The sequence below is a fragment of the Chinchilla lanigera genome, unplaced genomic scaffold, assembly GCF_000276665.1.
Source record: "Chinchilla lanigera isolate Chin_1 unplaced genomic scaffold, ChiLan1.0 scaffold00013, whole genome shotgun sequence".
Taxonomy (NCBI): Eukaryota; Metazoa; Chordata; class Mammalia; order Rodentia; family Chinchillidae; genus Chinchilla; species Chinchilla lanigera.
The window spans coordinates 18261152-18266267 of record NW_004955414.1 but is presented as its reverse complement, the minus strand read 5'-3'; the positions used below and the strand labels follow the sequence as shown (position 1 = coordinate 18266267).

Genomic DNA, 5116 nt, shown 5'->3' with positions numbered 1-5116 from the left:
GTTTTTCTCCGGTACCAGGAACCGAACTCACGACCTTGCGCTTGCCAGGCAGGCGCTTTTGCCGCTGAGCTAAATCCCCAGCCCTGCAGGTGTTTTTTAAACAAACAAAAAGTTCCTTAGTGCGGCAGGTAAAGCCCTTAATGAGTTGGCCCTTTGAACCTCTTCACTATAAAGGACAATGCCCCTGAACATTTAACTCCTGCCACTCTGGGCCGATTGCTTTCAGAACTCAAGAACCAGACTGAGCCAGAAAAACTTAGGGGGTCAGGCTCGTACCATTGCTTCTCTGCACACTTGTGACTTGCCTTCCACTGTACCGTCTCGTGCTGCCCATCTGCCCTGTAGGCCCCAACCAAATGCCCCCCGCCTTCCAGGCTGGCTTTGTGGATCCAAACAACCACCACACAAGCCAGCATGGACTGAGCACTGAAGGGAACAGGTAAATACCACATTTGTGGCGGGGTGGGTGAATGTGTCAGTAGGCGAGGTTCAGGCCAACTGAGGGGGTGGAGGAGAGCTGGCTGGTAGAGGTGGCATTTGGCTGGTTTGTGAAAGGGAAAGGATTTCAGCCCACGCAAAGCAGGGAAAAGGGCACCCTGGGGTGACAGAAGAGCATGAGTGAACGCAGGGCTGTGGGTGACAGGACAGAACCTTAGGGAGATGGTGGGATGTGGGGGGGGGCTGATGGAGAATGGGATGGATGAGTGTGGAAAAGTTGAAAGGGCAGGTCACAGGGGGCCTTGATTGCCACACTGAAGGCTTACATTTCACCCTGTGAGTGACTAGATGCAGGGCTGTGAGGTTGGCGCTGTGGAACAGTCAGTTGCCGGATCCCTTCCCTCACTAGGGTGGAGAACACCGTGTGGTAAGCAGTATGCAGCAGGCTTCTGGGGGAGGAGAGGGGAGAGGTGGGGCAGGTCCTGGCTCTGGAGGTCTGGAGCAGGGTGTGAGGGGCACCGCCCTGGGTCCAGTTCCCCTTACTGACCCATTTCCTGCATGCCACTCCACCTCCCATCCCAACCAGGGAGGGAGTGGGAAGCAGCTACTGGCAGCTCTCCCAGTCACCATGGATAGTCACGCAGCTCCATCCATCTGTTTGGCCCAGCCCCATAGGGCCTCTGTGGTCAGGTCTTTGTGTCTGCACAGTGGCCCTCTTTGTCCTGGGCAGCCTCTCTCCAACTCCCTCCTACCCTGTCTCCCTTGCCTGTATTACAAGAGGCACCAGCTGTGCTGAGAGACAGGCCAGGGCTCTTATCTTGGCTTCCCCCACTGAACTGCTGTGCAATCCTGAAGAAGACCCTTTGCTTCTTTGAGTCCATGAGGGCACTATTATGAGGAGTCAAGCTCAGCAAAAGCTGGTCAGCTTTCCAGTGTGGAGACCCTGCAACAGTGATGTCCATGGGGCCTTCTTCCCATGCTGTTCTCGAGGCTTCCTACTTTCTCCTCACCCTGCCTGATCGGGTGGCTACCATTCTCCCATCTGACAGATGAAAAAAACCAAGGCTGGGAGACAGGGCTGGCTTCCTGGATATATGGCCTGTACAGTTACGCCATGCTTTGAAGGTCTCTGTACTTGGTTTAATACTCTGCTATCCCCATCTTGAAACTTTTAGTAATTTTTTTAATAAGAGGCCTCCATTTGCATTTTGCCCTGGGTCCTGCAAATTATATAGCTGCTCCTGCTTTGGGGGATATAGGGCCTAGTTCAGGCTTCCTGATCCCCAGGGTTGCCTCCCTTGGTTCCTGCATCCTGGCATGCCAGGCTGCACTTGGCATCAGAGCCACAGGCTCTGCCTGGGAAACCTGAGGAGCACAGCTCCTGCCGTAGCGGGAGGGAGGAGAGTGCGGGCCCATGCAGCGATCCAGACAGCAAGGAGGACAAAGCTGCTGGAATCAGCCCAGCCCCATGTAACCAGAACCACCAGTGTAGGTCCCAATACTATGGTACAGCCATCACTTGGGAACTCAGCAAGGCCCTCTTTCCCAGCAGGGTGCCAGGGACCCACCCCAGACTCACTGTGAGACTTTGGACTTTCACCCCCCCTCTGTGAGCCTCAGTTTTCCAACATATAACATGGGAGTAGTAATGCCTACCTCACAGAGTACTGGTGAGGAGTAAGTGAGATGCTTAACACGATTGCTAGCACAAAGAAGGCGATCACTAAAGAATTCTTGCTCACTCATGCACCACAGATACAGACGCTGGCCACATGATACGGACAGTACTGGGTCCTGAACATTTAACTGTGCACAGCATGAACCCTGCCTGCCCTCAGAGAGATCCCCATCAAGGATTCCTTTTAGAGGGGGGAACAGACACTGAGACACTGAGAGGGACAGCAGCATGGCAAAGGTAGAGCACCTGGAACTGGGAAAGCAATGAGCCCGAAAGTGGAGGCCAAGGGCAGAGAAGCGCAAAGCGGACACTCAGGGAGAGGGACAGCAAATGCTAGGCAGGAGGTGGGTGAGCGCTTAGCATGACTACCGAGAGGCAGGAGGCTAGGCAGGGGTGGGAGGCCAGCAGTGGCAGGCTGGAGAGGTGGAGGGCTTCATCTAGAGGGTGCTGGAGTCTCTGTGAAGCAGGGGATGGCAGTGAGGGGTGACAGGCACCACCCCAGCCAGGCTGGAGCCTGAACTAGGCAGGGGCTCTACTCCCAGCACCGATTCTCTGAGCAGGTTTTCTCAGGGGAGATGAGAGAAATCGAGAGAGAAGATGAGAAAGCCTGAGTGAGCCAAATGCCTCTGCAGGGTTGAAAAGACAGGAAGCCTCCTAATGCTTGGGGGGAGCCAAGGCTGGCTTTGCCCTTCCCCCCTGACCTGCTGTGCTAATGGAACCCTTCCTATGCCCCCGTGGCTCCATTACCCACCTCCAAGGGACCATTACACTGCCTGGGCCTCCACCACTGCTTGGCTGCGGGGTTCAGGGCAGGCTTCTTCAGTGCTACTCTACCCCTTTGGCAGGTGCTTGTGTGTGACTCACTGGGCCTCAACTTCCTGGTTGGATCAATAGTTCTAAATTCTTTTACCATAGAATCTTTTGTGTACTTTCAACAAATTTTTACCAGGAAACGTAGATAAGTAAAATCATAAAAGCAAAGGTGCTTAAGTTGAAGCTGAGTGGGGGCTCTCTGGAGTGTATGAAGGGGGGACTCTGTTGGGGAGTGCGTTAGACTTGACCTCCAAAATCTCATCATGGAAGTGCCTGGAGAGGTGCTGGGAAAGCTGAACTCCCAGCCCCTCATTAGAGGACATATTAGTTCCTCAAACCTGGGGAACTCGGAGTGGATGATGGGCAAAACTCTGAAAGAAAAAGAAAACTTTAGACAGGCCAGAAGATAAGGATTATTATTACTCTATTTTGCAGAAGAGGAGCCTGGGGCTCAAATAGAAATCATCAGAGAGATGAGACAAGACTAGAATATGAACCCAAAGCTTGGGATTCAAGGACAAGGTTCTTTCCTCTGCTTTCCAGGCCTAAGTCATCTGACATGGCAACTCCGACACCATGTATCTCAGGGATACAATTTCTTTTGTTGTAAAGTAAGGAAGCTGGACCATAGCAGGGGATGTCAAACCTGGACCAGCCACTATCCAGAGTGTTTAATACAGGTTAAGACCAGGCCAGGGTCCTCATATTGGAATTCAGGGATATTTTTCTTCTAGGGGAAATAGCTGCAACTATAGAAGGTTTAATAGATTTAAGTCGAGGGAGAAGAAGGGGTCGGCTGGGGCTCCAGTATCCAAGGAGAATTTCCCACACTGGGGCCCTAAAGCCTAGGTCCTAAAATTTCAGGCCTTGAGGATACTTAAATCCCTGGAAGCTGCATGTACCAGCTGGACAACAGGAGGAGGCTGGACAAGGGCCCTTTGTGTCTCCGGAGCGGAGGTCTCAAGGGACCTCAGAGGCAGCTCAGCCACACAATACTGTGTGTCCACCCTGCTCTTACACAAAGTCAGCTGATCTGGAGCCCAGCCGGACCCTGGGCAAGCTCCTTGGGCCACAGAAGAGGCCTGTCTGCATTTGTCCAGCCCCTGGATCATCCTAAGAATAGACAGTGGATAGATAGTGGAAGGTGTGTGAGTGTGACTGGCTTCATTTCAGAAAAGAAGACCCTGAAAAGGACTGGAACTGGGCCAAGGTCTCCCAGTCAGTGCTAAAGCTGGGTCAGAACTTGCATGCTTATCCACTGAGCATGGTGCCGCACGGCTGTAATCCCAGCACTTGGAAGGCTGAAGCAAGAGGATCGTTGAGAGTTCAAGGCCAGCCTGGGCTACAAAGTGAGCTCAAAACCAGCCTGAACTGCATAGCGAGACCTTGTCTCAAAAAGACAAATAAAGAACCTACATTCTTGAGACCTAGACCAGAAATGGGGCAAAGGCACTGATTCATTTATCCAATCTGCACATTCAAGGATTGAGGACCCCCAAGGACTTCCAGGACAGAGTAGTCCAGTCCTCCTGAGCTCATAGAGCAGGAAAGAGACAGAAACAAGGTCTGTGACTTACAGAACGCAAGCAGACTGGGATAGAAGGCAGACATAGGATTAAAAGAAGCTCAGGATGAGGCCAGGTAAAACGGGAGTTCAGGGACCTGCTAGAGAGAAGAACGAAGGGAAGAGGAGAGTAGAGGAGGCTCCCTTATCCCCCTCAGGAGCTGGAGACAGGTAAGAGCCTGACTGACAGCCTGCGTTGGCCTTCTCAGCTTTGTACCCTAATCTGGTCCCTCCAAGGCGAGCCAGGCTGGGCTGGACGCAGGGCGGAGGCGGCTAGTTGGCACAAAGGTCCCACGGGGGGCAGTGACAGGAGCCACGCCGGCACAGGGCAAACCTTGTAAACCTTGGGCGTCACGCAGACCCGCTCCGGGCTCCTGTGCGCAAGGCGCGAGTCTTCTGCCGCGCCAGGCTGTGGGATCGTCGCCGCGCGCCCCTTCCTGCTCAACACCCCAGGTGGACGCGCTGACCCCACAGCCCTGCAGCTGGGCGCCGTCCACAAGCCAGTGGCGGTGTGGCGGCTATCTACCGCGGCCGGTCGGGGGCGGCGCCAGGGTCTGTCCGGAGTCCTCCCGCCCCCTCCAGGCCCCGCCGAAGGGTGGGGCGCGCGGCGGGGTGGGGCGGGG

At 54.3% G+C, this 5116-nt stretch overlaps 1 protein-coding gene and 1 long non-coding RNA gene across 3 annotated transcripts in view; one reads left to right on the top strand and one right to left on the bottom strand.

Moving 5' to 3' along the window:
* Positions 1-5093, bottom strand: part of LOC106148013 — a 21486-nt gene extending 16393 nt beyond the window's left edge. The window contains exon 1 of the long non-coding RNA XR_001233105.1: positions 4828-5093. This is a non-coding gene — a long non-coding RNA (uncharacterized LOC106148013). The remainder of the gene's footprint in view (positions 1-4827) is intronic.
* P2ry2 (purinergic receptor P2Y, G-protein coupled, 2) overlaps positions 1-5116 on the top strand; it is a 22966-nt gene that overhangs the window by 4780 nt on the left and 13070 nt on the right. Inside the window, exon 1 of one of the 2 annotated variants that reach the window (XM_013511815.1) lies at positions 4641-4664. The exons of the other annotated variant lie outside the window; for it this stretch is intronic. The gene's annotated coding sequence lies outside the window, so the exon portion shown is untranslated. Of the gene's footprint in view, positions 1-4640; positions 4665-5116 lie in introns of those variants that run through there. 2 annotated transcript variants of the gene reach the window in all.